General features: G+C 41.7%; 1 protein-coding gene across 2 annotated transcripts in view; it reads right to left on the bottom strand.

Annotated features, from left to right (window-relative positions):
• Window positions 1–21,427, bottom strand: part of THSD4 (thrombospondin type 1 domain containing 4) — a 595,914-nt gene that overhangs the window by 44,618 nt on the left and 529,869 nt on the right. The window lies entirely within an intron of this gene.

Raw genomic sequence — 21,427 nt, 5'->3', positions numbered from 1 at the left:
CCCAGACTCCATTTTTACTTGTTTTTCAGTAGGTGTCTCTAAAACAAAGGACTCTTTGTTTCTTTTATTTTCCTGTATTTTTAAGATATATTTGTATTGCTTTCAGAGAGGAAGGGAGAGGGAGAGAGAGATAGAAATATCAATGAGAGCGACTCATTGATTGGCTGTCTCCTGCACGCTCTCTACCAGGGATTGAGCTGGCAACCCATGCATGTGCCCTTGACCAGAATCAAACCCGGAACCCTGCAGTCTGCACGCCAACACTCTATCCACTGAGCCAAACTGCCTAGGGCAGGGCTCTTTGTTTCTTAACCTTGGTTTCAGTAGTGATTCTGTAATGGAGGCTGCTCCAAGGATGAAAGAACCTCCAATTCTTTCCAAGCAGCCTCCCCTTCAGACTCTGCCCCTTGTTGCTATGGCTACTGAGAGACCACAGCTATGGAACATTAAATTATAAAATCAATTCAGCTTATTGAGTGGCAAAGAAGGGTCAAGAATAGACACTGAGGAAGAATAGGTTTGGGCTGTTTTCTATCAAAAACCACACTTCTCGTGAGTGGGCCATACAGTGTTTCCATGTCTTCATTTTCCATTCATTCCTCAATCATTTCCTGTTTGACCTTTGCCCCCATTATTCTACTGAAACAATTCATATTAATGTCACCAAAACTGTCATGTTGCTAAATCCAACGGGGACTTTTCAGGCCGCCTCTTACCAGACATCTCAGCGGCGTTTGGCACTATTGACCATTCCATCCTATTTGAAACACTCACTGGTTTCTGGGACACCACACTTGGCTTGCTTTCCACTGCTCTCAGGCTTCTGCTTTTCCTCTCTGTCTCATCTTTCTCTACTGGGCTATTAAGTATTAGCATTCTTCAGGGATTCATGGGCCATTGTGCCCATGTCCATGGCTTTAATTACTGTGTGCAGTGACTTTCAAATTTATGTTTCCAATCCAGACTTTTCCTCTGCTCCCAGACTTCTGTATCTAATTGCCTACTTGACAGCTTCACTCAGATGTGTTGTCTAAGACTGAACTTATCCCTAAATCTACCAGTGTTTCTTGTTTCAGTAAATGGTAACACCATCTAATTAGAAACCTAGGAACCATCCTGGACACTTCCTCCCTTCCTTGTCACCTCTATCCATCCATCATCAAATTTTATTTGTCCTCCTCCATATTTCTTGAGCCCATCTGCTTCTCTCCTTGTCCATCACCATAATCAAGTGCCAAGCTACTATCAGAGCTTATCTGCACTAACTCAAAAACTTTCAGCTTAGTCTTTCTGTTTCCCTTCTTTTCAGCAAGAGTGATCTTTTCAGAGTTCAGATTTGGTCACCAACTACAGCTCAAAATCCTTCAATAGCTTTCTCTTTCTCTAGGGAAAAACCCCAGTCATTAATGAGGCCAGGGCCATATCTTGTATCACTATCTTCTCTGTGCTCTGCTCTCTGGCCTTCTTTTAGCTCATCTGACACATCATATTCCCTCCAAAATGCTGTGCCTTCCTCCAGACATACTTCCATGAGCCTCCAGTCCCATTTGATCTTTTTATCCCTTTATTTTTTTTAATTGAATTTGCTGGGGTGACATTGGTTAATAAAATTATTATAGGTTTCGGGGGTACAATTCTATAATGCGTCATCTATATATTGTATTGTGTCTTCACCATTCCATGCCAAGTCTCCTTCCATCACCATTTATCTCCTCTTTACCCTTTCCTACCTCCCCTCACCTCCTTCCCTCTGGTAATCACAATACTATTGTCTGTGTCTATGAGTTTTTTTGGTGTGTTTTTTTGTTTGTTTGTTTTTGTTTAATCCCTTCACAGTTTTTACCCAGCCCTCCAACCCTCCTTCCTTCTGTATCTATAAGTCTATTTCTATTTTGTTTATTAGATCCTGCATATAAGTGAAATCATACAGTGTTTGTCTTTCTCCTATTTGTTCTTTAGCTGTCAGCTCCTCAGCAGTCTTCTCCCACCCCCAGCCCAAGCCTGTCTCTTCTCTCACTTGCTCTAATGAATGTCTATCTCCCAGGACACCCTAAGCTCCTAAAGGGCAAAGGCAGTGGTGCTTCCTCACTGTTAGAGCTCTAGTCCCAGCACAGTGCTCACCAGGTAGTAGGAACTTGCTATTTGATGAACACAAAAGTAGAAAAAGGCAACATCAAAAGAAAGGCAGGAAATGATAAATAGGCAATTCACAGAGAAACAAGTACAAATATTCCATAAGTAAATTAAAAGATGCTCTACCTTGCTTATAATTTAAGAAATGCAAATCAAAACCACAATGGTATATTCTTGGTCCACCAGATTGGCAAATGTTTTAAAAGATGTAATGCTGCCAGAATTGACAGGTATATGAAGCAAGCACCCATAACATTGTTGGTGGGAATATAAACTGATTCAATCATATTGGAGGGCAGTGATTATATTGTTAAAACTTTATGTGCCTATACATAAAGTACCCAGGAATTGTACTTCTAGGAAACTACTTGAGTAATACCCTTCTCTAAATATTCGAAAGTATTTGTAACAAGATATTCTCTGAAGATTTTTTTTTTAAATGTAGAAAAACTAAAACAACCTGAATTTTCATCAGTAGAGGATTGCTTAAGCAAATTGTCATAGTGGATGTCCATGCACTGGGCCCTAAAAACAATGAGATGGGTCTGTGTGTGTGGGTATGGCAAGAACTCCACGATAATTTTTGAAGGAAACAAAAAAGCAAAACAGTGTGTTTGGTATGATCTCATTTGTGTATACTTTATGTAAAAGCAGATACATGACACATGCAGGCACATGCACAATACTTTTTAGAGAAAGTCACAAAACTGTTAACATTTGTGGACAGAAACTGGGGTTTAGGTTGGGATGTGAGTTGAGAAGGGAGCCATTATTTCTTATTTTCTATCTTTTTACTACCATTTAAATTTTGCTTTACCATATGCTTATATTATTTTTTAAAGGCTTACGATTTTGTAATTAATATAAATAGCACAGTACAAGCAGACATACCCTGAGGGATATATGTATTTTCAATTTTTTACAGCTTCTCCTTAAAATCCCATTCAGAGTATCAAAAGCTCAGAACTGAGGTAAGTTCTGGCTAAGATTTTATTGCTGTTAATGGAAATATTGTACAAGAAGTTATTACCTGGAAACAAAAAGTTCTAGTAAAGAACCATTTGAAATACTTCATAGGAGAGAGCTGCAAGGGCCTCCAGCAAATAAAACATGGGACCTGAATCTTTTTATCGTCTACTGTCACTCACACATCCCTCCAAAGGTTTAGAGGAGTCCTTATCATTTAACAGCAGAGCATATAAAAGCCATACCAGATTTTTAGCAAACACACTCCTGATTCCATATGCCCACAGGTCAGCTTCTGAAACAGCTCCCAAAGAACCGCAACCTGGTCAGACATATTGAAAACAGCTGTACCTACTGTTTATGTGCCTCTAAGCCAGCGGTTCTCAACCTGTGGGTCGAGACCCCTTTGGCGGTTGAACGACCCTTTCACAGGGGTCGCCTAAGACCATCCTGAATATCAGATATTTACATTATGATTCATAACAGTAGCAACATTACAGTTATGAAGTAGCAACGAAAATAATTTTATGGTTGGGTCACAACATGAGGAACTGTATTTAAAGGGCCAGAAGTTGAGAACCACTGCAGCAGTCACAGGGCTATAAATGGTGTTCAACACTGCCCTACAAAAAGGTGCAGGTGACTCATGACTCTTGCTAGTGGGTGTGTTCACTGAAGGTCAGGCTTTGACAAAGCTTGTTTGAAAGTCAACCTCACAGCTGTGTCAATGTGAGGAAATCACTTCTGTTTGACAGTTGGATTTTATTCCAGTTTTAGTTGTCAATGCCTGGCACATATATTTGGCTTAAACTATCTGCGCCAGCAATGCCCTCATCCAAGATCTTATGAATCGTGTATAATCTAAGCCCTGCTTCTCATACATTTTACCCCATAACCTTAATGCCCGTTGTTGACAACCCAACCACTGGCTTCCACAATCAAATAAAGAAGGTGACTTCCTTAGAGCAAACAGGTCACTGTGATCTGGATGTCGTTTCTTCCTTTGGAAGTACTAGCAAATCCCAAGCTTCTCAATCTTTCAGCAGGTCTTAGAAGTTATTTGGGAAGTAGAACAGCACAATAAAGTCAAAGGCGAAGGGGTCTGACATCACCGGCCACCGCCACAATGCCAACTTGAGGTCTGCAGCCCTGACATTTTCCGTCTAGTCTATGAGCTTTAACAAAAGCCCACACATGGGCACAAACCCAACTGAGTCCCAGACTATGCTAGTGAAGCTGGAAATGGAACACAATTATTCACTTCATACTACACCTTGGAAGGGTCTGTCAATTACATCTTTATCTTAGCATTCCTTCTATTATAAACTAGAGGCCCAGTGCACAAAAAGCACTTAGAGGGGTCCCTCAGCCCGGCCTGTGCCCTCTTGCAGTCTGGGACCCCTCGGGGAATGACCACCTGCTGGCTTAGGCCTGCTCCCTGGGGGATTGGGCCTAGGCTGGCAGTCAGACATCCCTCTGGCAGCCCAGGAGCCCTTGGGGGATATCCATTTGCCAGTGGGGAGCAGGCCTAAGCTGCAATCAGACATCCTTAGCGCTGCTGAGGAGGCGGGAGAGGCTCCCACCACCACTGCTGTACTGGCAGCCATCAGCCTGGCTTGTGGCTGAGCAGAGCTCCCCCTGTGGGAGTGCACTGACCACCAGGGGGCAGCTCCTGCATTGAGCATCTGCCCCCTGGTGGTCAGTGTGTGTCACAGTGACCAGTCATTCCCAGTGGTTCTGCTGTTAGGGTCAGTTTGCATATTACCCTTTTATTATATAGGAGTGCCTGGCCAGCCTGGGTGAGGGGCTGAAGGCCGTTTTCAGGCTGGCCACACCCGCTTCAGGGTGGTGGTGGGGTCCTGCTGGGATGCCTGGCCGGTCTGGGTGAGTGGCTGAGGGCAATTTGCAGGCTGGCCAAGCCCCCAGCGGGGACCCTCACCCCTTGAGGGTGTGGCCAGCCTGGGTGAGGGGTTGATGGCTGTTTGCAGGCTGGCCACACCCCCAGCCACCCAAAATCCCAGTGGAGGCTGGCTGGAAGCAGGTATCTGGGATTTATTTGTCTTCTATAATTGAAACTTTGTTGCCATGAGCAGAAGCCACAGCCAGCTCAGGGCAGGCAGGAAGCTTGGCTTCCTCCATTGCCCGGGCAACCAAGCCTCCTGCTTGCTCCAGCTCCGTGGCTGCCGGCCGCCATCTTGGTTGGGTTAATTTGCATATAGTCGCTCTTGGCTGCTGGGCGTGGCTTAGGGTGTAGTGAAGGTACGGTCATTAGCATCTTTGTCTTTTATTAGTGTAGATGTAGGCAACAGACCATAATAGTACTAGTAGTACTGTGACTTTGTCACCAATAGAAATCACGTATGTATTCATATGACATTAAGATGTTACAAATACTTTGAAAAATTGTTTAAAAACTCATTACTATATAGGTCTGAGATCTCATGTATTCAGGCCTTCTTTGCTTTAAGAAACTATAAAAATTGTATCAACAATACAAAATTAAACCATTGTTCTTAACAGCATTGACCCAAAGCAATACCAGAGAGCTGGAAACCCCTAAGGGGGTGATGGGGCCTAATGGCCCACCAAATACACCTGAGCCATCTTGTTCACCTTATCTAGGACCCTGAGAAGGACTAGTCCCATCAAGCCACAAGAGGAACTCAGCCACCCAGGCTCCCCGACTACCATCTGCCCTCTCCAGGCAGTGGTAGGGGGAGAGTTTCATCTTCCACACAAGGCTTAAGACAAATTAAGATAACTTTAGGAAAGTTTTCAGATAACCCTAACAAGTACATAGATGTTCTTCAGGGATGGACATAAACCTTTAATTTATCATGGGAGAATGTAATGCTTCTTTTGAGTCAGACAGTCTCAGCATCAGAGAAGCGATACAATCTAGCGGTTTGGAGACAAACACTTCTCAGCAAATGCCAGTAGGGTCTCCCATGATCAGATTGGACTGTTTTACTCCAGGGTTTTAGAGAGAGCTCCCATTTGTTTGGTCAGGCCTTAGCTCAGGATTTATGTCAGTTTAACCACTCGCAGATCAAAATATACAAAGGTCACTAAATTCACTGGTTCACATGGTAATTGGTCATAGAATGGCCCTTCCTACTATATATATATGTCAACAACATATATACATTCAAGTATACATATGAGAACACAAGGTATTCTTAGCAGACTATGTAGTTAAGGGAACAAATATCACATTCTCAATCTCATAAAATTTAGGCCCAAATCCAGGGTTTACTACCTGTTCCTAGCATTATTGTTTGGCCCTTGTTTACTCAATTGTCTAACTCTTTTCATCCTCTCTCGCCTAGAATCCATCAAACTACAGATGGTTATAGAAATGGAACTCTGAATGACATCCTCCCATCTTCCATGGTCCCTTAGATTGTCCACCTCTGATGGAGCCCCAACACCCCTTGCATGTTCCTCTTCAGTTGGAAGTAGCCAGAGCAGTCGTCACCCCAAATTCCAACAGCAGTTGGGGTCTCCGAATCAGAGAGCGGAATGAGACAGAAAAAGTTAGGTAGGTAGGGATGGGACCACGGGAGGAGGAAGCGAAACCAGGAACCCAGATCGGCGGAGCTACTAAGACACCCCAACTTGAGTGGGAAGAAAGGGTGTGCATGAGAGGCATAAATTTTAAAATGTATGAATATTACCAAGACAGACAGAGTGCAGATAACCCATCACAAGACAGTGAGGTAAACATATATACAAACAAGCGCGTGCTCCCTTCCTTTCTCCCCTGGCATAGCACACAATGGATACCTATTGTGGGGGAGCACATCCCCTAGGCCAGTGGTTCTCAACCTTCCTAATGCCACGACCCTTTAATACAGTTCCTCATGTTGTGGTGACCCCTAATTTCAATGTTACAAATTGAACATAATTAAAGCATAGTGATTAATCACAAAAACAACATGTAATTATATGTGTGTTTTCCGATGGTCTTAGGCGACCCCTGTGAAAGGGTTGTTCCACTCTCAAAGGGTCGCGACCCACAGGTTGAGAACCGCTGCCCTATGCCCGTGTGGCTTATGGCCACGTGGGCCTCCACCAATGGGCTATTAGACTTTAATTAGCTTGGATACTAAACTACTCTCAACTGTAACATGGAAAGGAAGCTCTGGACTTGCTACTCCTGAAATCCTAGCTGCACTTTTTCCAGGACTGGCTTCTCCCAATAAACTTTGGTTCCGTTAACAAACAAAAAAACAAACAAACAATCTCATCACAATATATAATAATTACTATGATTATTAGGCCCTCTAAGAGATCTCTTATTTTAATGATAAAGAAGTACCTGCTACTATATTGCAAATTTACTTTCAAAAAATATGCTGATAATTATATTTCAGTATAATCCGTTTCCTTTGTACTCTTCTGTATCTTATTTTATGGATTTAAAAACAAAATTCTGAGAATGTACCCATTAACTTCCAAGAGAGTTCCTGGCACAAATAAGTGAAGAGCACCCGTTTAATAATTGATGGTTTTCAAAACACAAATGAATAGATAACATAGTCAATAACCTCTAATATAAAAGCCTAAGCTATGATGCACACTGACCACCAGGAAGCAGACACTCAACGCAGGAGCTTCCCCCCTGGTGGTCAGTGCGCTCCCACAGCAGGAGTGCCGCTCAGCTGGCCGATGGGCGCCAGACACAGGGCTCACAGCTGGTTGCCGCAGCCCAGAGACCGCAGTGGGGCCAGGATGAGCAGGAATGGCAGGTGGTGTTGGACTGCTGGTTTTGGCCCGGTACCCACAGGCCATGCCCCCACCAGTGCACAAATCTGTGCACCAGGCCTCTAGAACTGTAATAAGTTTGTATGGTGACAAGCATAACTTTGTGTGGTGATCACTTTGTAATGCATATAAATATCAAATCACTATGTTGTACACCTGAAACTAATATAATTTTGTAAGTCATTATACTTCAATAATAAACCCCACAAATGAACTCATAATATGAATGCCAATCCTATAAGGCAAGCAGGACACATATTACCTTTCTTATACAGACGAGGAAATAGGCTCAGAGAGATTAAGTTGCTTGCTCAAGTTCATAGGCTGTTATGTAGAGTTCACTTGAACTTCGATGATCTGATTCCAAATTCTTCCCTTACACCAGTGTGGTCTTCGGGCCAGCAGCATCAGCATCCTGGCAGCTGGTCAGACATGTAGGTTCAGGCTGGCTGAATTGGAAACTCTGGGGTGGGGTCTAGCTTCAGGCCCCCAGGTGGCTGTGGTGCATTAAAGTTAGAGAACCACTGCAGTACACCTTCTCTCATCTCTTAGTTTTGAGCCCTGATCAAAAGAAACGTTTCTCAATCAAGAGAGGAAAGGTTTTACCTCTCATCTTCTGGCTCTGCCTGGGCAACAGGGCAGACACCGAGAGGGGGGAGGCCAAAGGGCCGCTCTGGGGGTTGTGGCTTTCGCTCCCCCTTCTACTGAAGCCTCACCACATGCCTGCCCTCCCTGTCTGTGAGTATTTAGGGTTCCCAGAGCCAACTTTTTCAAGTTATCAGCAATCAATCTGAGAAGGCGCCTATAATCGTGTGACATTATACACAAGGCATAAGCTATTAAGGGTTTGGATTGTGTAATCCTTGGCATGGGGGTGGGAAGGGAGGTATAAAAGAGTCCCATTCAACTCAACACAAACTACCCCTGACACTAAGCCCACACGCTGCATTGTTAAATGCTAGCATGTGCCATTTTCCCGTCTTCACTGACACTGGATGTGTCTTACGACAGAAAAGCAGTAGTGGCCAGGCAGATGGTTGAGTTCTGATGTAGTTGTCATTTCCTGAACACTTGAAATAGGGTTGATTAGGTCATTTCAGTTGAGTTAATTGCATTGGCAACCTGATTTGTAGCTGTATTAAAATATTTTAAAATTAGGATATTACTTATATATAGTAAGGTATTTATAAGTTTATAGCTAGATTTTTATATTTGTATTATACCTGTGTTACTATTACCCAAATAAGATATAGATCATTCCAGCACCCCAGCAGTCTCCTTCCAGGCTTCTGAAAGTCATTATCCCAATCCCCACAAGCCTCAAGGGTTACCACTAATTACTCTGCTGTCTAGCTCCATAGTTTTGCTTGTTATTGAATTTCATATAAATGGAATAATACCATACATACTCTTTTGCATTGGGCATCTTTTATTTAACTTTATTTCCATGAAATATGTTCACATTGTTCATTCTTTTTCATAGCAATTTAGTATTATACCACCACCATTTATTTACTTTTTCTAGTATTTATGGACTTTTGGCTTCTTTCCAGTTTTTGACTGCTATAAACATTCTTGTATGTTTTTGGTGGACATAAGTCCTCACTTATGCTGGGGATATACCAAGGGTAGAATTGCTAGGGCATAAGTATATGTATGTGTTGTAGTAGGCATGCCAAACGTTTTTCCAAAGTGGTTGTTCCCTGAACTTGATGTTGTTGGGAGCCAGGGATCTCACTGTGGAAAAAGAGACGTACAACTATTGAATGCAGAAGGCAATATAGAACCCTGTGGTGATGGATTTGAATTTGAGGTAATGTGAATTTATGATCTTGAAATTATGTATATGTGCACATTTGTATGTACATTTATATATGTACATGCATGTAAGTGTGCATATTTTATGTATTTATATGCATATGTATATATACATGCATGTATTTCCTAGTTCTGTCTGCTAAGAGGGCTAAGAACCAAAAACACTCCACTAGCTATAAGCATACCTAGCACCTCAATCTTGATCTCTACTACCATTTCCCATCAAAGGCACCATTTCCTGGAAAAATGATGAGTTTCAGGGATGGGGCAACATAAGCATGAAAGTGTTCACAAGCCCTGGTCAGATCGCTCAGTTGATTGGAGTATCAACCTGTACACAAAAAGGTTGCAGGTTCCATTCTCAGTCGGAGAACATGCCTAGGTTTCTGGCTCGATTCCCACCTCACTACCCCTCAGGATGCTTACCAGAGACAACCAATTGATGTTTCTCTATTTCTCTCTCCCCCTTCCTCTCTCTCTCAGATCAATAAACACATCCTCAGGTGAGGATAAAAAACTGTTCATAAAAATGAATGGGGACATGTCACAAGGGCATAGGAGTCATGAAGAGGCGCCTACTGGCCACATCTGGAATTCTTTGCACACCCAAATAAGCATGGTGATAAATTACAAATTTAAAAAAGGAAATATATAAGTCCATATCAAGAATAAGTAGATTATTATAATAAATATAATACATGGGTAAAAAGGGGAGAGCTCTTTCTTATGAGGGATTTTAAGGGCTGGCTGGTAACTATGGAGGGAGTGCCGAGTTGCAAAATCATTTCTCAATTGCCATGGTAAAGATTGTTTCCGGCAAAAATCATCAACAGATGGTAAAACTTGGGGGACATTTCGTTGTGGAGCAAGACATTCTCTTGGTCTTTCTTTTTTTGTCCTCATATTTTATTTTTTTAAAATAAATCTTTATTGTTCAGATTATTACAGTTGTTCCTCTTCCCCCCCCCCCATAGCTCCCCTCCACCCAGTTCTCACCCCCCCATGCCCATACCCCCCCATTGTCCTTGTCCATAGGTGTATAATTTTTGTACACTCTCTTCCTGCACCCACACACCCCCTTCCCCCTGAGAATTGTCAGTCCACTCCCTTTCTATGCTCCTGATTCTATTATATTCACCAGTTTATTCTGTTCATCAGATTTTTTATTCACTTAATTTTTTAGATTCACTTGTTGATAGATATGTATTTGTTGTCACTTTGCTGTTCATAATTTTTATCTTTACCTTTTTCTTCTTCTTCCTCTTCTTAAATAATACCCTTCAGCATTTCATATAATGCTGGTTTGGTGGTGATGAACTCTGTTAGCTTTTTTTTTATCTGTGAAGCTCTTTATCTGACCTTCTAAATGATAGCTTTGCTGGGTAGAGTAATCTTGGTTGTAGGTTCTTGCTATTCATCACTTTGAATATTTCTTGCCACTCCCTTCTGGCCTGCATAGTTTCTGTTGAGAAATCAGCTGACAGTCGTATGGGTACTCCCTTGTAGGTAACTAACTGTTTTTCTCTTGCTGCTTTTAATATTCTCTCTTTGTCTTTTGCTCTTGGCATTTTAATTATGATGTGTCTTGGTGTGATCCTCTTTGGATTTCTTTTGTTTGGGGTTCTCTGTGCTTCCTGGACTTGTAAGTCTATTTCTTTCACCAGGTAGGGGAGTTTTCTGTCATTATTTCTTCAAATAGGTTTTCAATATCTTGCACTCTCTCTTCTTTTGGAACCCTCATAATTCGGATGTTGGTACACTTGAAATTGTCCCAGAGGCTCCTTACACTAACTTCATATTTTTGGATTCTTTTTTCTTTTTGCTTTTCTGGTTGGGTGTTTTTTGCTTCTTTGTATTTCAAATTTTTGACTTGATTCTTGGGATCCTCTAGTCTGCTGTTGGATTTCTGTATATTGTTATTTATTTCAGTCATTGTATACTTAATTTCTAATTGGTCCCTTTTCATATCCTAGAGGGTCTCACTAAATTTCTCAGAGGTTTGTAGAAGATTCTTGAGTAACCTTATAACTGTAATTTTGAACTCTATATACAGTAGTTTGCTTTCTTCCATTTCTTTCATTTGTGACATGTTTCTTTGTCTCTGCATTTTGGCTGCTTACCTGTGTTGATAAAGTGGCTTTGTGTGCTAGGTGTCCTATAGGGCCCAGTGGCTCAGCCTCCCTAATTACCTGAGGTGGACACTCTTGGTGCACCCCTTTGTGGCTGTGTGCACAGTCTTGTTGTAGTTAAGCCTTTATTACTGTTGGTATCACTGGGAGGAATTGACCTCCAGGCCAATTGGCTGTGAGGACCAGCTGTGTCTACAAATGGAGAACTGCTGTGCTGGAGACACACTTATGGGGCAGGACTTGCTTCAGTGGGGCTTTGGTGCTCACTGAGTCTTCCCCTTGAGTGTATCACTTATGGATGTGAAGAGTTATAATTTGGTATGGTCTCACACTGACCACTGGGTACACTGGCTCTTGGATCTCCAAGGAGGTGCAAAGTCAGCCACTGCCTGAGGCCACCCAGCAGGAGCTACAGAGAGATCTGCAGATTCCTCCTCTTTGTTTGGGGTTTGGAGGTGCCAATATGAGGCCCAACTGTGAAGCAATGCAGACTGCTGTGGAGCCTTAGGCCTTCTTTTGGAATCTCTGGGGCTCCTGACCCAGCTGCAGTTCATTAGGTTTTAGATTACAAAAGGACAGTCCATTCATATGCAAAAGCCTCTGTGTACATGTTGGGTGGGGTTGTAAATTGGGTAGGGCGGGGTCTCAGGGAATCACCAGGGCAGAGCAAACAGCAATGGCTGCCAGTCAGCCTTGCCCCAGAGAGGTCCCTGGGTCTCTGTGTTCCATGGCCCCGTGCAGGAACAATGATCGCTGTAAGCACCTCTGAGAGAAAGCCGCCCTCATGTTCCAGCCCAATGCCAGACAGTCCAGTTTCTCCCCCGAATGAGTCTGGGTCCCCAGAGTCTTGCCTAGAACTAGAGTTCAGAGCAATCGGGAGCTTGTATCTCCCTCCTGATTGAAACAGACAACAGCGCACCCAGTTGCCAGCTCGTTTCGGGCACGCTTCCATACCTCTGCACTTCCGCACCTCCGCACTTCCTACCAGTCTCAATGTGCTTTTCTCTGTCCTTCTAGTTGTATAACTTCCACTCAGCCAGCCTTCCTGTGGTTCTGAATGATATCTGTTTTGTCTTTTAGTTGTAGTTTTGATGTGGTTGTGTGAAGCAGCAAGTATAGGTGTTTACCTATGCCGCCATCTTGGTTCCTCCTCCCTTGGTCTTATAGGTCTCTCAGACTGTTTAATAGTAGCAAGGGAGAAATTGGGCAACACTACTAGGTGCTCAAATTAGGATCAGTGAGAAAAGGTGAACATTGCGTGTGTCCAGACATCGTATTTTGGAAAGGATGCACTGCTACTTCAGTGCTCCGGCTGAAAGAGCATTATTGCATCCAACCATGAGGAGCATTCTAGCTTTTGAAAACGGCGGAACGGTATTCTTCAGAAATGTCAGTATCACAAAAGATAAAGAAAGTCCGCATACAGATTAAACAAGGAGAAAGAGAAATGTCAACTAAATGTGGTTTCTGACCCTGAACCAGATTGGATCCTAAATGGGATGTAGAAAAGTGCTGTAAAGGACATGACTTGATCAATTGACAAAACTGGAGTATGGGTGGTAAATTAAATACTTTTAAGTACTGTATTAACATAAATGTGTGAAGTTGTTCGCTGTACCATGGTTACATAAGAGAATATCCCTATTCTTAGGAAATACTCACTGAAATGGTGGTATGCACAGGTAAAGGGCCATTATATATGTAACACCCTCAAATGGTTCAGAGGAAAAACATCTAGGTGACTCTTGATAAAAAGAAAGGGGATCTTTGTATTATTTTTGTGTTTGTTACATTTTATGAATTTCAAATTATAGGTCCTCCTCAGCTTACAATGGGGTTACGACCTGATAAACTGTAAGTTGAACATACTGTAAGTAAAAATGCACTTAATCCACCTAACCTACCTAGCCTACCTTAAACGGATCAGAACACTTGGATTAGCTGACAGTTGGGCAAAATCATCTAGTACATATCCTATTTTATAATCAAGTGTTGACTATCTCATGTAATTTATTGAATACTGTTCTGAAAGGAATACAGAGTATTGTATGGATCCTCATTAATGTGCATAGCTGAAAGTATTCTGGGTCTGGAAAGTGTTTGAAGCATTGAACTAAAACAAAAGCTCTGGCTACACAGTGCACTCCAGGGCATGGGTTGCTTACCCTGGTGACAGCTTGGCTGACTGGGAGCTGCAGCTCCTGCCAATGCCCAGCATCCCGAGAGAGTATTGGATCTCATATCGCTAGTTCGGGAAAAGATCAAACTTCAAAATTCAAAGCCTGGCTTCTACATATCACTTTCTCACTATCGGAAAGTAAAGAAATCATTAAGTTAAACCATCCTAAGTTGGGAACTGTCTGTATTTCCAAATAAAAATTTGACTCCTTTTCCCTCTAATCCTCATGACTGAGTTCTGCCTCCCAGAGATGGAATTTAATTGGTTGGGGTATAGCCTGGGCATTGAGTGATTTAAAAGCTTCCCAGGTGATACTAATCACAGGCAGAGCTGGATCAGATAATAAAATTTTCAAAGCTGGCAGAAGCTGCTGCCACTGACTCCTGAATTCTGGATCACTACTCTCTTGCTCCGCATGCATTTTTCGAAAGTTTTGAGCTAACTCTTAGGCTACAACTGCTAGAAATATGTAATTTGATGAAGGGACAACAATACGTATAATCAAACATGCAATTCAGACAAAGCTCCATTATTCCTTAAAATGCTTCGAACTTCTACTGCTTGGTGTAAACATGCTAAAGGAAGGCTATGTGCACAGATTGCACAGATTCTGTCACTGTTTGCTTCTCAAAACTGCCAAAGGCCAAAAATGGTTCAGAATAAGTTTTAGGATCTGAATCAGAAGAAGACTTAGAGTCCAACTTCAATGGCAATAGAACGAAGTAGCATGTGTGCAGATAACTGTTATGGCTGGTTTCTATTATTACATTTATTTCCCTATTTTATATAATACTAGAGGCCTAGTGCATGGATTTGTGCACTGGTGGGGTCCCTCAGCCTGGCCTGAGCCCTCTCGCAACCTGTGACCCCTTCTGGGATGTTGGACTGCTAGTTTCGGCCTGATCCCTGCAGGACAGGCTGAGGGACCCCACTGGTGCATGAATCTGTGAACCAGGCCTCTAGAATGCATATAAGATCTTTGGTTAATCTCTTCCTTCCCTGCCCCCTCCCCTCTTCCCTCTGAGATTCATCAGTCTGTTCCATGTTTCCATGCCTGTGCATTGAGCGTCTGCGTCCTGGTGGTGAGTGCACATCACAGCTATAGGTTGAATGGCCGAATGGTCGCTTAGGATTTTATATACATAGACTAGAGGCCCAGTGCATGAATTCGTGGATGGGTGGGGTCCCTTGGCCTGGCTGGTGATCGGGGGCCAGCAGGCTGTGGAGGGGTGGGGGAGGGGCTGCGGGATGTTGGCTGGCTGGGGGAAGGGTCCACAGGAGGTTGGTCGGCCATGGGAGGTTGGTTGTGGGAGTGCACTGACCACCAGGGGGCAGCTCCTGTGTTGAGCATCTGCTCCCTGGTGGTCAGTGTGTATCATAGCGACCGGTCGACTTGTCAATTGGTCATTCGGTCACTTAGGCTTTGTATATATATATATATATATATATATATATATATATATATATATATATATATATATTTATGCACCTGCCTTCCTTGCTACAAGGTGAGTGCATTAAAGGCAGACACTGTGATATAAGCATGTTTGCCCACTACCTGGCTCTTTCTTGGCACTCAAGAAATGCCTGTTGAATAGAAGTAAATTATGAGCTGTATTGTTCTGATCTATCTTATTTTAACCTTGGAGTTCAGATAAGAGAGTCTTGGAAACTCTACTTTAAGTAGATGTTCCTGTTTAAGAATTCCAATCGCAAAAAATGTTCTCCATTCCTCCTGACCCAAATGGTAAACAGAAGCAGTGCTGCATAAAAATTCTGTCTAAAAAAAAAAAGCAAGCATTTCTTTTTAGGTAGATCCAGGCCCAGTTTGATAAAGTGTACAAATTATGATTCCTGTTAAATAAATATACGCATGTATCACACTGTAATTTTTCAGTTCGGATTCGCATTGGCATTTGCAGTTTGGAAAAATTGAATCTGTGTGATTTTCTAAAATATGATGTAACACATTTGGACTGAAAGTCAGAGTATCAGAGAAAGATTGGCTTTCTCTTCGGCACTCTGTGATCCCAGGTTGTGAAGGGTTTGAATAAAGAGAAATGCCAAGTCTTTGTTCTTATTTCATTGCTAAATTATAGCTAAGTACAGCTAATTCTCATTCTTTAAGATATTAACATTTGATTTATTTCAACTCCAAATTTCCTTTGAATACTTACTAACTATAAAGAAGGTTTGTGTTTTCAAGCCTCAAATAATTTGTATGTAATAGGTTCCATCTATGGTTTAAGCAAGAAAATAAACCGGGCAAAGCAGTATTGAGGGGCTGCAAAGGTAAGATAGCTCATAACTTTGGAAGCTCAGACACATGCTAATACAATGGGAACAAAGAGGCTGGTAAAACTTCCATGGAAGGTAGAGGATCTTAGAGAAGAGGTGGCATTTGAGCAGGAATTTGCAAGGTGAGAAGCAGTTCACCAGGCAGAGGACAGGGGAAGGGCAACTGGGGGCAAAGGCAGAAGCAGAAAGAGACCTGAGCTTGGAGGAGAGGGGACAGCCTGATGTGCTAGAGAAGGGGTGTCATGGGTGCTGGGGACTGGAGTGGAGTGGAGGCTGTGGAGTGAGAGCCCCTGTTGAAGAGGTAAGAAGGGAAGACTGAGGATAGACAGTGCGGGCTGGATTGTGGGTACTGGGGAGCCATGGAAGGGTGTTTTTTTAATTAAATTGATTGGGGTGACATTGATCAACATAAACATATAGGATTCAGAGGTGGGTTTCTATGTTACAAGATATGTATATTGCACTGTGTGCCCACCACCCAAAGTCAAATCTTCATAATATACCACATAAACAAAAGAAAGGATAAAAATCATATGATCTTATCAATAGATGCAGAAAAAGCATTTGATAAGACACAACATCCATTTATGATTAAAACACCCAATAAAATAGGAATAGAAGGAAAGAACCTCCACATAATAAAGGCCACCTATGATAAACCCTCAGGTAATATCATAGTCAATGGTGAAAAACTGAAAGCTTTGCCTCTAAGATCAGGAAAAAAACAAGGATGTCCATTCTTACCATTATTATTCAGCATAGTGCTGCAACTCCTAGCCAGAGCAATAAGGCAAGATAAATAAATAAAAGGCATCCAAATAGGGAAGGAAGAAGTCAAACTGTCACTTTTTGAGTATGACATAATTCTGTATAGAAAACCCTAAAAACTCCACCAAAACACTATTAGAAACAATAAACAAATACAATCACGTTGCAGGATACACGAAATCCAATGTTTAGTGTCCTTAAAATAAAAAGGCATTTGGATACTCAGACACAGAGACACAATGCGAGAATCCCTGTGATGAGGCAGAGATTGCAGTAATACAGCACAAGCCAAGGAGTGCCAATTGCCAGCAAGCATCATAAGCCAGGAGAGAGACATGAAACAGAATCTGCCTCTGAGCCTCCAAGAAGGAACTAATCCTATTGAGACCTCAATTTTGGAATTCTGGTCTCTGGAACTGTGAGAAAATGAATTTCTGCTGTTTTAATCTTCCCAGTTTGTGGTATTTTGTTATGGCAGCCCTAGGAAACTAATACAGACAAATATCTAATTCATGTTGCGTGTTTAAGGACTGTACATATTTGGTGGTTGTAGAGTGGGGGGTGTATAAATCAGCTTGCAACAGAGTAAAATACCAATATTTGAAGCCAGAGTTTGAGTATTAAGTAGACCTATCATGAATAGAGAAAAACGCCAAGAGCCTAATTCCAACTCCAGAGCACAAAACTTGTGGCTAAACTGGAATGACATTGGGGAATAAGCAGAATTTTCAACACAATGGGACAGTTAGTGTTTTAAATTTTATTACTTATACAAACCTATAATTTTAGAGTTCCATTCCTGTTCTAGGCTCTGTATAACCAAAGGTCCCTCAAAGCTGGAGGTTTGAGAAATAAAAAAAAAACTTTATTGTTGAAAGTATTACTTGCTCCCTTTTTTAACCCATTGACCTCTCCTAGCCCTCCCCCAACCCCTACCCCTGGGTAATTTTTTAAAATGTTTTTATTGATTTCAGAGTGAGTAAGGGAGAGGGAGATAGAAAGATCAACGATGAGAGAGAAACATTGATTGGCTGCCTCCTGCACCCTCCCTACTGAGGATGGAGCCCGCAACCAGGCATAAGCCCTGACCCAGAATCAAACCATGTCCTCCTGGTTCATGGATTGAAGCTCAACCACTGAGCGACATCAGCTGGGTGGGTAGTTTTTTTTCCTTAATTACAAAAATTGATGACAAAAAAGAAGAAGCTTGAAGCATAAACTCGAATCCAATGAATAAAATGCAAGATTGTGAGGGAAATTCCAAACAACCAATCCAATAGTGTTGTTGTTAGCAGTTCCGAGATGTCAGCAGCAATTCAGTGGAATGGTAATGGCAGAAGCAGTTATTCTAAAAAAACATAGTATGTATTTAGATGTTAATTTAACATAAGGGTTTCATTGTAGAGACACAAATGAAGCCAAACCATGGTAACAGTCCAGTTTGATGACCACTGCTCTAGAGGTTAGGCTAACTTGAGACATGGACAACTCCAAGAATCAGAGATCTGATATTCCCTAGGCAAAATTTAAGAATCCTTGCTGTTATATTTAATCTTACAAATTCTGCTTTCAAATTTTATGATAAGGTATGTGCTGTAGACATCTCTGAAACTTATCCGCTTCAGGTATTAACCCACCCTGAAATTCACTCCATGCCTGCTACAGTAATCAAGACAATGTGGTATTGGCAAAAGAGTGAACACAGATGGACAGAACAGAACAGAATACAGCCTAGAAATAGATCTGCACAAATATGGCCAACTGATTTTTAATGAAGTTGCAAAGGCAATTCAATGAAGAAAGGGTAGTCTTTTAAACCAATGCTGCTTTAACAATTGGACATCAATATGCAAAAATTGAATTTCAACCTATACTTCCCACCTTATACAAAAACTAAATGAAAATGGATCATAGAACTATATGTCAATGTAAAACTTTTAGAAAAAACATGGGATACAATTTTTGTGACCTTGTGTTAGGTGAAGATTTCTTAGATATTAACCTAAAGCTAGATCCATGGAAAAAACACACTGATGAACTAGACTTCATCAAAAGTAAAAAGTTTTGCTCTGTGAAAGACTCTGTATTATATCCAGAAGATGTAAACAACTCTTGAAATTCAACAGTAAGAAAACAAAAATCCATTTAGAAATTAGGGGAAAGATTTGAACAGACACCTCACCAAAGAAAGATACAGATTGCATATAAGCACATTGATTTTCTCTATTGTTTTCCTATTTTCAATTTCACTTACTTCTGCTCTTATTTTTATTTTCTTCCTTATGCTTGCTTTGGGCTTAATTTGCCCTTCTTTTTCAAAATTCTCAATGTTGCAGATTAAATTATTGACTTGAGATTTTCTTTTCTAGTACAAGCATCTAATGCTATTAAGTTCATCTAAGCACTGCATTAGCTACATCCCAGAAAAAATTTGACATGTTCTATTTTCACTTTTATTCAGTTCAAAATATTTTCTAAATTCACGTGAGACTTGTGGTGTTTCCATGTGTTGTTTAACTTCAAATAGTTGGGAAACTATTTTGATTTCTAGTTACATTCCATCATGGTGATTTGGGTTGTTTTATTGAGCAGGATGCAAGGGTTCTTGTCCAGACGGATTGGAAGAATGAAGCCATGGACAAAAGGTTGTAGGTGAGAATTACAGAAACTTTATTGCAAGCAGATTTCTAATTCTAAGTTTCTACTCTGTCTCTCCTTGCTAAGGAGGGACAGAAGGGTCCTCTAAAAAGGGCGGCTGGTGTTTTCTTTGTCTGAGGCATTATAAAAGGCTATAGCTCTTTGTCTGCACATGACCCTTTCTAGTTGGACTCTTCCCCAACCTAGGACCCCTGTGCTTTCCTCATTGGTCACTCTGCTAAGGCCAAAGCCCATGTGGCGCCCCGCCCCCCTTCTCTCCTTTAGATCCTGTGTCTTTTCTTTGCTCTTCCCATATCTAACTTATCTGTTCAGGTTGGAGTTACTTTTGATTTATCTTATGGCTTTATCCCAGTTGTGCTGGCCAAAGGTGTTTTATTTTATAGTTCTCCCAGCTGCTCAGGTCAGGGCTACTTTTGATCTAACTATGGTACTTAGCAACCTTATCCTACCAGGTCTTGAGACTGAAACCACTGACTTCTCTGCTCAAAAGAGCAAAGCAGCCTCTTTTTTTTCCCCTCTTGTCCAGAGATTTATTCTTCTATGACTCTCCCAGCTGCTCAGACCAGACATTTCCTTGTCCTTGGTTTATGGCTCTTTTAATTGCTCAGGCCAAGATGCCTCCATCCTCTCCAGACCCCCTCCCTTTCTGTCTTAAGCTAGCTAGTTAACCCTTTTCAATGGTAGAAAAAGTCATAGTTTATATAATTACTAGAGGCCCAGTGCACGACATTTGTGCACTCGGCGGGGGGTTGGGGGGGGTGGGAGGCGGGGTTCAGCTCAGCCTGTGGCCCCTTGCAGTCTGGGAGCCCTCGGGGGGTGTCCAACTGACAGCAGCAGTTGGACATCCTTAGCACTGCTGTGGAGGTGGAAGAGGTTCCCACCACTGCCCCTGCGCTCGCCAGCCGTGAGCCCAGCTTGTGGCTGAGGGGTGCTCCCACTGTGGGAGCGCACTGACTGGCAGGGGGCACTCCTGCATTGAGCATCTGCCCCCTGGTGGTCAGTGCTCATCATAGCGACCGGTCGTTCCTCTCTTCAGTTGATTTGCATATTAACCTTTTATTATATAGGATAATTACATTAAATTTGTTAAGGTCTGTATTATGGCTGAGAATATGGCTTATGTTGGTGACTATTTCATGTGCACTTGGAAAGAATGTGTATTTCTGCTGCTGTGGGTGGAATGTGAGCTTGGTCAAATTGTGTACCTGCTCTATTAATTTCTTGAGAGAAATACTAAAGCCTCCAAGTATAATTGTGGATTTGTCTATTTCTCCTTTTAGTGCTACTAGTTTTAGCTTTATGTGTTTTGGGGCTTTTGTTTAGGTACATATGTATTTATGACAGCCATGTTTCCTTGGTTAATTTACCCTTTATTATCATGTAATTTTTCTCTTTATCCCTGATAATTTTTTCTTGATCTTAAGTCTACTTTGTATAATATTAGTATAGCCACCCCTGCTTTCTTTGATTAGTATATCCATGGCATAGCTTTTTTTATCCTTTTACTTTTAATCTACTTATATCATTACATGTAGAGTGGGTTTCTTGTAGAAAGCATATAGGGTCTTTTCTCAAAAATTCAACCATACAATATCTACCTTTATTTGGCATTTGAGACCATCTACATAATTTAACATAATTGCTGACTAGATTTATATCTACCATTTTATCAGTCCTCTGTCTTTTCTGTTGCATGTTCCTCTGTTCTCCA

The sequence above is a fragment of the Myotis myotis genome, unplaced genomic scaffold (genome assembly GCF_014108235.1).
Source record: "Myotis myotis isolate mMyoMyo1 unplaced genomic scaffold, mMyoMyo1.p scaffold_m19_p_1, whole genome shotgun sequence".
Taxonomy (NCBI): domain Eukaryota; kingdom Metazoa; phylum Chordata; class Mammalia; order Chiroptera; family Vespertilionidae; genus Myotis; species Myotis myotis.
Note: the sequence above shows the minus strand (reverse complement) of the source record. Positions and strands in the feature narration are given on the sequence as shown.